The sequence below is a fragment of the Pseudophryne corroboree genome (genome assembly GCF_028390025.1).
Source record: "Pseudophryne corroboree isolate aPseCor3 chromosome 3 unlocalized genomic scaffold, aPseCor3.hap2 SUPER_3_unloc_74, whole genome shotgun sequence".
In the NCBI taxonomy this organism is placed as follows: domain Eukaryota; kingdom Metazoa; phylum Chordata; class Amphibia; order Anura; family Myobatrachidae; genus Pseudophryne; species Pseudophryne corroboree.
The window spans coordinates 220,459-232,534 of NW_026967568.1; the positions used below are offsets into that span (position 1 = coordinate 220,459).

General features: G+C 48.6%; 1 long non-coding RNA gene across 1 annotated transcript; it reads right to left on the bottom strand.

The window, feature by feature from the left end:
- Positions 1–1,314: 1,314 nt before the first annotated feature.
- Positions 1,315–11,516, bottom strand: LOC134984694 (uncharacterized). The gene is made up of 3 exons (XR_010191766.1): positions 11,454–11,516; positions 3,361–3,548; positions 1,315–1,390 (listed from the first exon to the last, which is right to left on the bottom strand). It is a non-coding gene; the product is annotated as an uncharacterized LOC134984694 (long non-coding RNA).
- Positions 11,517–12,076: the final 560 nt, after the last annotated feature.

The window sequence follows — 12,076 nt, forward strand, 5'->3', positions numbered from 1 at the left end:
GTCACTTTAGACGGGAGATCGGGCGTGATATTACAATTGAATATCACCCCTTGTGTTATAAACACCCAACTGAGAACAGGGCTGATGGTCCTAGACTGCACCACTGGGCAGATACATTTCCATCATTAGTCTGTACTGACTGGCGACCAAACTAATTAAGGGCATGGAGACGATGGAATACAAGGAAAGGCATGTTTACATTGGAAAAGCGGAGACTAAGAGGGGATATGATCAACATCTACAAATATATAAGGGGACAATACACAGAGCTTGCACGGGACCTGTTTTTGGTTAGATCAACACAGAGGACTCGTGGACACTCACTCAGGTTAGAGGAGAGGAGATTCCGCACAATACGGCGTAAAGGCTTTTTCACGGTAAGGACAATACGTGTTTGGAATTCCCTGCCCGAGGGAGTTGTAATGGCGGAATCTGTCAACACCTTTAAGAATGGGTTAGATAAATTCCTACTGGATAAGGATATCCAGGGGTATGGTGCATAGTCATACATTATAGTTACTATAAAAAGGGATAAAATGCAACGGCTGACAGCAGCATCAGTCAGAAATTTTAGTCAAATCATCATGCATAGGACACCACAAATAGGTTGAACTCGATGGACAATTGTCTTTTTTCAACATCAGATACTATGTTACTATGACAGAGGAGGGTGTAGGATAAGAGATTGCTGTAATGACTGAGCAATGAGAATATGTGACTTCTGTAATAAGCGTTTATTACTCACCTGTGCTGATATCTGTAGGGATTTCCTCCTCCTTACATTGCTGATCACCCCTCACATACGTCTCTTCTTCTCCCTCTATATCTTCTGCCTTTATATCAGTCACATATGTCTCTTCTTCTCCCTCTATATCTTCTGCCTTTATATCAGTCACATACGTCTCTTCTTCTCCCTCTGTATCTTCTGCCTTTATATCAGTCAGACAGTCATCCTAAATAGCCAACAAAACAATATACATTAATAATGTCTGATTTCTGATAGTGTAATATCAGTGTATAAAACACACAGCTTCTCTACAGATCATATAGTTACAGTCACTTTAGTATATTGGGGAGACCCTAAATCCCACCTACCTGATCCTCCTGTGGGATCCTGTGATTCTCCTCTGTACAGTCCTGGGAATACAGAGGACGGGGACATCTCTCTGGGGTATCTCTGTTACTGGGCCCATCTGTAGGAGACACACAGTGACTGAGTACAGTGTATATATGTGATTATCAGATGATGTGTGTATATAGGGGGCCCCATACCTGCTCACCCCTGTACAATACATGACAGTCTCCTCTTACCCAGTGATGTGAGGGGCCGGTGATTCTCCATCATCACGTCCTTGTACAGACCCCTGTGTTCCTCTATATACTCCCCCTCCTGCATGGAGACATAGACAGTGACATCCTGACACCTTATAGGAACCTGACACACACAATGATACAGTCATCACCCAGACACATCCCCTGGTGTTACTGTATAATGTCCCATTCCCAGCAGTCACCTCTCCAGTCATCACCCAGACACATCCCCTTGTGTTACTGTATAATGTCCCATTCCCAGCAGTCACCTCTCCAGTCATCACCCAGACACATCCCCTGGTGTTACTGTATAATGCCCCATTCCCAGCAGTCACCTCTCCAGTCATCACCAGACACATCCCCTGGTGTTACTGTATAATGTCCCATTCCCAGCAGTCTCCTCTCCAGTCATCACCCAGACACATCCCCCTGGTGTTACTGTATAATGCCCTATTCCCAGCAGTCACCTCTCCAGTCATCACCCAGACACATCCCCTGGTGTTACTGTATAATGCCCTATTCCCAGCAGTCTCCTCTCCAGTCATCACCCAGACACGTCCCCTGGTGTTACTGTATAAAGCCCCATTCCCAGCAGTCTCCTCTCCAGTCATCACCCAGACACATTCCCTGGTGTTACTGTATAATGACCCATTCCTGGCAGTCACCTTTCCAATCATCACCCAGACACATTCCCTGGTGTTACTGTATAATGACCCATTCCCAGCAGTCACCTCTCCAGTCATCAATCAGACACGTCCCCTGGTGCACCTGTATAATGTCCCATTCCCGGCAGTCACCTCTCCAGTCATCACCCAGACACGTCCCCTGGTGCACCTGTATAATGTCCCATTCCCGGCAGTCACCTCTCCAGTCATCACCCAGACACGTCCCCTGGTGCACCTGTATAATGTCCCATTCCCGGCAGTCACCTTTCCAGTCATCACCCAGACACATTCCCTGGTGTTACTGTATAATGACCCATTCCCAGCAGTCACCTCTCCAGTCATCACCCAGACACATTCCCTGGTGTTACTGTATAATGACCCATTCCCAGCATTCACCTCTCTAGTCATCACCCAGACACGTCCCCTGGTGTTACTGTATAATGCCCCATTCCCAGCAGTCACCTCTCCAGTCATCACCTAGACACGTCCCCCTGGTGTTACTGTATAATGTCCCATTCCGAGCAGTCACCTCTCCAGTCATCACCCAGACACGTCCCCTGGTGTTACTGTATAATGTCCCATTCCCAGCAGTCACCTCTCCAGTCATCACCCAGACACGTCCCCTGGTGTTACTGTATAATGTAACATTCCCAGCAGTCACCTCTCCAGTCATCACCCAGACACGTCCCCTGGCATTACTGTATAATGTCCCATTCCGAGCAGTCACCTCTCCAGTCATCACCCAGACACGTCCCCTGGTGTTACTGTATAATGTCCCATTTCCAGCAGTCACCTCTCCAGTCATCACCCAGACACGTTCCCTGGTGTTACTGTATAATGTCCCATTCCCAGCAGCCACCTCTCCAGTCATCACCCAGACACGTCCCCTGGTGCACCTGTATAATGTCCCATTCCCGGCAGTCACCTTTCCAGTCATCACCCAGACACATTCCCTGGTGTTACTGTATAATGACCCATTCCCAGCAGTCACCTCTCCAATCACCCAGACACATTCCCTGGTGTTACTGTATAATTACCCATTCCCAGCATTCACCTCTCCAGTCATCACCCAGACACGTCCCCTGGTATTACTGTATAATGTCCCATTCCGAGCAGTCACCTCTCCAGTCATCACCCAGACACGCCCCCTGGTGTTACTGTATAATGTCCCATTCCCAGCAGTCACCTCTCCAGTCATCACCCAGACACGTCCCCTGGTGTTACTGTATAATGTCCCATTCCCAGCAGTCACCTCTCCAGTCATCACCCAGACACGTCCCCTGGTGTTACTGTATAATGTCTCAATCCCAGCAGTCACCTCTCCAGTCATCACCCAGACACGTCCCCTGGTATTACTGTTTAATGCCCCATTCCCAGCAGTCACCTCTCCAGTCAGCAGCTGAATGATCTTGTTGGAGAGTTCCAGGATCTTCTGGTTATTGTACCTCATTTATCAGTGACTGAGGTGGAGGCACCGTGATGGGGCTCTGGGTCCTGCTCAGTCCTACACACAATGCGATGGCTGCTGGGTGTCTCACACTCACCGGATGTCTTCTTCACTACTTTGTTAACCTGCAAAATGGAGAAGACATCAATATCAATGTAAATGCTCCGAGATCCCTCACCTCTCCAGTCATGCCCCTGTATTATTACTATAGATATAAGTGACGTCACTGTGACACCCACAGATCCACTCACCTCCCCAGTCATGTCCCTGTATTATTACTGTAGATATTAGTGATGTCACTGTGACACTCCCAGATCCCCTCACCTCCCCAGTCATGTCCCTGTATTATTACAATGGATATAAGTGATGTCACTGTGACACTCCCAGATCCCTTCACCTTCCTAGTCATGTCCCTGTATTATTACTATAGAGATAAGCGATGTCACAGTGACATTCCCAGGAGTATGATATACATTTGCTTCATACTGCTCCAATTATCATCTGTTACACATGCCAGGGATATTATGGTCTCTGCTTTAATATAATCTAGAATTTTAGCAATATTTTCAATCCCAACAATTACATAATAAAATTAACAATAGTAATAATAATAATACCAGGACTCCACAAGCTGCTGTCCCTGTATAATAATAACCGTACAAAAAAAAAATGCCACCCCCCCCCTGTACAGCACTAATAACAACAACAGGACACCCCATTCTGCTCTCCTTTACAGTAATAATAAAATGACATTACAGGATGCTCCCCCTGTATAATAATAACAACAGGACACTACAGGCCGCTCCCTCTGTATAATAATAATAACAGGACACCACTGGCTGCTCTCCGTGTATAATAACAGGACACCCCATTCTGCTCTCCTTTATAGTAATAATAAAAATAAGAATTTACTTACCGATAATTCTATTTCTCGTAGTCCGTAGTGGATGCTGGGGACTCCGTCAGGACCATGGGGATAGCGGCTCCGCAGGAGACAGGGCACAAAATTAAAAGTTTGACCACTAGGTGGTGTGCACTGGCTCCTCCCCCTATGACCCTCCTCCAAGCCTCAGTTAGGATACTGTGCCCGGACGAGCGTACACAATAAGGAAGGATTTTGAATCCCGGGTAAGACTCATACCAGCCACACTGTACAACTTGTGATCTGTACCCAGTTAACAGCATGATAACAGAGGAGCCTCTGAAAAGATGGCTTCCAACAATAATAACCCGATTTTTGTAACCATAACTATGTACAAGTATTGCAGACCATCCGCACTTGGGACGGGCGCCCAGCATCCACTACGGACTACGAGAAATAGAATTATTGGTAAGTAAATTCTTATTTTCTCTGACGTCCTAAGTGGATGCTGGGGACTCCGTCAGGACCATGGGGATTATACCAAAGCTCCCAAACGGGCGGGAGAGTGCGGATGACTCTGCAGCACCGAATGAGAGAACTCCAGGTCCTCCTTAGCCAGGGTATCAAATTTGTAGAATTTTACAAACGTGTTCTCCCCTGACCACGTAGCTGCTCGGCAGAGTTGTAATGCCGAGACCCCTCGGGCAGCCGCCCAAGATGAGCCCACCTTCCTTGTGGAGTGGGCATTTACAGATTTTGGCTGTGGCAGGCCTGCCACAGAATGCGCAAGTTGAATTGTGCTACAAATCCAACGAGCAATCGTCTGCTTAGACGCAGGAGCACCCAGCTTGTTGGGTGCATACAGTATAAACAGCGAGTCAGACTTTCTGACTCCAGCCGTCCTTGAAATATATATTTTTAAGGCTCTGACAACGTCCAACAACTTGGAGTCCTCCAAGTCGCTAGAAGCCGCAGGCACCACAATAGGTTGGTTCAGGTGAAACGCTGATACCACCTTAGGGAGAAACTGAGGACGCGTCCGCAGTTCTGCCCTGTCCGAATGGAAAATCAGATATGGGCTTTTGTACGATAAAGCCGCCAACTCTGACACTCTCCTGGCCGAAGCCAGGGCCAGTAGCATGGTCACTTTCCATGTAAGATATTTCAAATCCACCGATTTGAGTGGCTCAAACCAATGGGATTTGAGGAATTCCAAAACTACATTGAGATCCCACGGTGCCACTGGAGGCACAACCGGGGGCTGTATATGTAGTACTCCTTTGACAAAAGTTTGGACTTCAGGAACTGAAGCCAATTCTTTCTGGAAGAAAATCGACAGGGCCGAAATTTGAACCTTAATGGACCCCAATTTGAGGCCCATAGACAATCCTGTTTGCAGGAAATGTAGGAATCGACCCAGTTGAAATTCCTCCGTCGGGGCCCTCCTGGCCTCACACCACGCAACATATTTTCTCCAAATGCGGTGATAATGCTGTGCGGTCACTTCCTTCCTGGCTTTAATCAGGGTAGGGATGACTTCTTCCGGAATGCCTTTTTCCTTCAGGATCCGGCGTTCAACCGCCATGCCGTCAAACGCAGCCGCGGTAAGTCTTGGAATAGACAAGGTCCCTGCTGAAGCAGGTCCCTTCTTAGAGGTAGGGGCCACGGATCTTCCGTGAGCATCTCCTGAAGTTCCGGGTACCAAGTCCTTCTTGGCCAATCCGGAGCCACGAGTATCGTTCTTACTCCCCTTTGCCGTATAATTCTCAGTACCTTGGGTATGAGAGGCAGAGGAGGGAACACATACACTGACTGGTACACCCATGGTGTTACCAGGGCGTCCACAGCTATTGCCTGAGGATCTCTTGACCTGGCGCAATACCTGTCCAGTTTTTTGTTGAGGCGGGACGCCATCATGTCCACCATTGGTTTTTCCCAACGGATCACAAGCATGTGGAAGACTTCTGGATGAAGTCCCCACTCTCCCGGGTGAAGGTCGTGTCTGCTGAGGAAGTCTGCTTCCCAGTTGTCCACTCCCGGAATGAACACTGCTGACAGTGCTATCACATGATTTTCCGCCCAGCGAAGAATCCTTGCAGCTTCTGCCATTGCCCCCCTGCTTCTTGTGCCGCCCTGTCTGTTTACGTGGGCGACTGCCGTGATGTTGTCCGACTGGATCAACACCGGCTGACCCTGAAGCAGAGGTTTTGCCAGGCTTAGAGCATTGTAAATTGCTCTTAGCTCCAGTATATTTATGTGAAGAGACGTCTCCAGGCTTGACCACACGCCCTGGAAGTTTCTTCCCTGTGTGACTGCTCCCCAGCCTCTCAGACTGGCATCCGTGGTCACCAGGACCCAGTCCTGTATGCCGAATCTGCGGCCCTCTAACAGATGAGCACTCTGCAACCACCACAGAAGAGACACCTTTGTCCTCGGAGACAGGGTTATCCGCTGATGCATCTGCAGATGCGATCCGGACCATTTGTCCAGCAGATCCCACTGAAAAATTTGTGCGTGGAATCTGCCGAATGGAATCGCTTCGTAAGAAGCCACCATTTTTCCCAGGACTCTTGTGCATTGATGCACAGACACTTTTCCTGGTTTTAGGAGGTTCCTGACAAGTTCGGATAACTCCCTGGCTTTCTCCTCCGGAAGAAACACCTTTTTCTGAACAGTGTCCAGAATCATCCCTAGGAACAGCAGACGTGTCGTCGGGCTCAGCTGGGATTTTGGAAAATTTAGAATCCACCCGTGCTGTTGCAGCACTACTTGGGTTAGTGCTACACTGACCTCTAGCTGTTCTCTGGACCTTGCCCTTATCAGGAGATCGTCCAAGTAAGGGATAATTAATACGCCTTTTCTTCGAAGAAGAATCATCATTTCGGCCATTACCTTGGTAAAGACCCGGGGTGCCGTGGACAATCCAAACGGCAGCGTCTGAAACTGATAATGACAGTTTTGTACCACGAACCTGAGGTACCCTTGGTGTGAAGGGCAGATTGGGACATGGAGGTAAACATCCTTGATGTCCAAGGACACCATAAAGTCCCCTTCTTCCAGATTCGCTGTCACTGCTCTGAGTGACTCCATCTTGAACTTTTGTATGTACATGTTCAAAGACTTCAGATTTAGAATAGGTCTTACCGAGCCGTCCGGCTTCGGTACCACAAACAGCGTGGAATAATACCCCTTTCCTTGTTGTAGGAGGGGTACCTTGACTATCACCTGCTGAGAATACAGCTTGTGAATGGCTTCCAATACCGTCGCCCTGTCGGAAGGAGACGTTGGTAAAGCAGACTTCAGGAACCGGCGAGGGGGAGACGTCTCGAATTCCAACCTGTAACCCTGAGATACTACCTGCAGGATCCAGGGGTCCACTTGCGAGTGAGCCCACTGCGCGCTGAAATTCTTGAGGCGACCCCCCACCGCACCTGAGTCCGCTTGTAAGGCCCCAGCGTCATGCTGAGGACTTTGCAGAAGCGGGGGAGGGCTTCTGCTCCTGGGAGGGAGCTGCTTGCTGCAGTCTCTTACCCTTTCCTTTGCCTCGGGGCAGATATGAATGTCCTTTTGCCCGCTTGTTCTTATGGGAACGAAAGGACTGCGGCTGAAAAGACGGTGTCTTTTTCTGCTGGGAGGTGACCTGAGGTAAAAAGGTGGATTTTCCGGCTGTTGCCGTGGCCACCAAGTCCGATAGACCGACCCCAAATAACTCCTCCCCTTTATACGGCAATACTTCCATATGCCGCTTGGAATCCGCATCACCTGACCACTGTTGCGTCCATAAACTTCTTCTGGCAGAGATGGACAGCGCACTTACCCTTGATGCCAGAGTGCAAATATCCCTCTGTGCATCTCGCATATAAAGAAATGCATCCTATAGTCAATAAAATACTGTCCCTATCCAGGGTATCAATATTTTCAGTCAGTGACTCCGACCAAGCCACCCCAGCACTGCACATCCATGCTGATGCGATAGCTGGTCGCAGTATAACACCAGTATGTGTGTATATACTTTTTAGGGTATTTTCCAGCCTCCTATCAGCTGGGTCTTTGAGGGCGGCCGTTTCTGGAGACGGTAACGCCACTTGTTTTGATAAGCGTGTGAGCGCCTTATCTACCCTAGGGGGTGTTTCCCAACGCGCCCTAACCTCTGGCGGGAAAGGGTATAATGCCAATAACTTCTTTGAAATTAGCAGTTTTCTATCGGGGGTAAACCACGCATCATCACACACTTCATTCAATTCATCTGATTCAGGAAAAACTACAGGTAGTTTTTTCACACCCCACATAATACCCCTTTTTGTGGTACTTGCAGTATCAGAAATATGCAAAGCCTCCTTCATTGCCGTGATCATGTAACGTGTGGCCCTACTGGAAAATACGTTTGTTTCTTCACCGTCGACACTGGAGTCAGTGTCCGTGTCGGTGTCCGTATCGACCGACTGAGGTAATGGGCGTTTTAAAGCCCCTGACGGTGTCTGAGACGCCTGGACAGGTACTAATTGGTTTGCCGGCCGTCTCATGTCGTCAACCGACTTTTGCAGCGTGCTGACACTATCACGTAATTCCATAAACAAAGCCATGCATTCCGGTGTCGACTCCCTAGGGGGTGACATCACCACTACAGGCAATTGCTCCGCCTCCACACCAACATCGTCCTCATACATGTCGACACACACGTACCGACACACAGCAGACACACAGGGAATGCTCTGATAGAAGACAGGACCCCACTAGCCCTTTGGGGAGACAGAGGGAGAGTTTGCCAGCACACACCCAAGCGCTATAAATATATAGCGACAACCTTAAATAAGTTTGTTCCCCTTATAGCAGCTTAAATATTATGAATATCGCCAAATAAGTGCCCCCCCTCTCTGATTTTACCCTGTTTCTGTAGTGCAGTGCAGGGGAGAGCTTGGGAGCCTTCCTACCAGCGGAGCTGTGTGGGAAAAATGGCGCTGTGTGCTGAGGAGATAGGCCCCGCCCCCTTTTCGGCGGGCTCTTCTCCCGTTTTTTTCTGTAATCCTGGCAGGGGTAAATACATCCATATAGCCCAGGGGCTATATGTGATGTATTTTTAGCCAGTATAGGTAATCTCATTGCTGCCCAGGGTGCCCCCCCCCCCCCAGCGCCCTGCACCCTCAGTGACCGCGGTGTGAAGTGTGCTGAGAGCAATGGCGCACAGCTGCAGTGCTGTGCGCTACCTTAAGAAGACTGGGAAGTCTTCAGCCGCCGATTTCTGGACCTCTTCTTTCTTCAGCATCTGCAAGGGGGCCGGCGGCGCGGCTTCGGTGACCCATCCAGGCTGTACCTGTGATCGTCCCTCTGGAGCTAGTGTCCAGTAGCCTAAGAAGCCCAATCCATCCTGCACGCAGGTGAGTTCGCTTCTTCTCCCCTTAGTCCCGCGTTGCAGTGAGCCTGTTGCCAGCAGGACTCACTGAAAATAAAAAACCTAACAAACTTTTATTCTAAGCAGCTCTTTAGGAGAGCCACCTAGATTGCACCCTTCTCGGCCGGGCACAAAAACCTAACTGAGGCTTGGAGGAGGGTCATAGGGGGAGGAGCCAGTGCACACCACCTAGTGGTCAAACTTTTAATTTTGTGCCCTGTCTCCTGCGGAGCCGCTATCCCCATGGTCCTGAAATTACATTACAGGATGCTAACCCTGTATAATAATAACAACAACAGGACACTACAGGCAGCTCCCTCTGTATAATAATAATAATAACAGGACACCACTGGCTGCTCTCTGTGTATAATAACAGGACACCCCATTCTGCTCTCCCTTATAGTAATAATAAAATGACATTACAGGATGCTAACCCTGTATAATAATAACACCAGGACACTACAGGCCGCTCCCTCTGTATAACAATAATAATAACAGGACACCACTGCTGCTCCCCGTGTATAATAACAGGACACCACAGGCTGCTCCCCGTGTATAATAATATCAACAGAACACCACAGGTTGCTCCTCCTGTATAAAAATAATAACAACAGGACACTGCAGGCCGCTCCCCCTGTATAATAATAACAACAACAACAACAACAACAACAAGACACCACAGACTGTTCCTCCTATATAATAACAACAACAAGACACAACAGATAGCTCACCCTGTATAATAATAATAGTAACGGGACACCACAGGCAGCTCCATCTGTATAATATTAATAACAGTACACCACAGGCCACTATCCCTGTAAAATAATAACAACAACAGTACAGCACAGGCTGCTCCCCCTGTAAAACAATAACAGGACACCACAGACTGCTCCTCCTGTATAATAATAATAACAGGACAACACAGACCGCTCCCCTTGTAAAACAATAATAACAGGAAACCACAGGCCGCTCCTCCTGTATAATAATAATAACAACAACAGGACACCACAGGCTGCTCCCCCTGTACAATATTAACAGGACACCACAGGCTGCTCCCCCTGTACAACAATAGTAACAGGACACAACAGGGTGCTACCCCTGTAAAATAATAATAACCGGACACCAGAGGCTACTCCCCGTGTATAATAATATTAGCAGAACATCACAGGCTATTCCTCCTGTATAAAAATAATAACAGGACACCACAGGCGGCTCCCCCTGTATAATAATAATAACAACAGGGCACCACATGCTGCTCCACCTGTATAATAATAATAATAACAACAACAGGGCACCACATGCTGCTCCACCTGTATAATAATAATAATAATAATAATAATAATAATAACAGGGCACCACATGCTGCTCCACCTGTATAATAATAATAATAACAACAGGGCACCACATGCTGCTCCACCTGTATAATAATAATAATAATAACAGGGCACCACATGCTGCTCCACCTGTATAATAATAATAATAATAACAGGACACCACAGGATGCTCCCCCTGTATAATAACAGGACACCACAGGCTGCTCCCCCTGTATCATACTTGCCTACCTGACCCTCTCCATGAGGGAGAAAATGCTCTGTTCCTGGACTTTCCTGGTAATGTATGATTGCCATCACCTGTGGTGACACCTTTCTTATCAATTACCCAGCTCACCACAGGTGATGGCAATCATACATTACCAGGAAAGTCCAGGAACAGAGCATTTTCTCCCTCATGGAGAGGGGCAGGTAGGCAAGTATGCCCTGTATAGTAAGACGCAATTACCTGATCTCTACGGACACTGAGGCTTCCTGTGTGTGGAACGGAATGCAGTGACCGGAAGTAAGGTGGACCGCACAGGCCGGAAGTAGGGAATGATAGGCACAGGCTGCTTCCTGGCGTTTGGCCCCTCCCATCCCACGCCCCGCCCTCAGCTCCGCCTTCTGTAATGACTATTACCATACATGTCCTCAGTGCAGGAGGCCGGCGGCCATTTTCTTGTAGACCAGTCCGGCAGCAGCAATAGGTTCCCTGGCCGTGTAGTGACGTCAGGAGCGGCGGCCATTTTCCCCTGGTCTGAGCTCCGCCTTCCTTCTATCATTCCCACAAGGCAGCAGGAGCAGAGAGCAGCCATTGCTGTGTCTGGCAGCAGGTAATGATATTATTATTATTATTCTATAGGCTGAGCAGCTCTGGTGTCAGGTTCTGTACTACAGGGGGAGCAGCCTCTGGTGCCTTGTTATAGTGCAGCTGGAGCAGCCTCTGGTGCTGCATTATCCCTGTACAGGTGGCTGACACTCTAGTGTCCTATTACTGTAATACAGGTGGCGCAGACCCCGCCGTTACCCTAATACAGGTGGCGCAGACCCCGCCGTTACCGTAATACAGGTGGCGCAGACCCTGCCGTT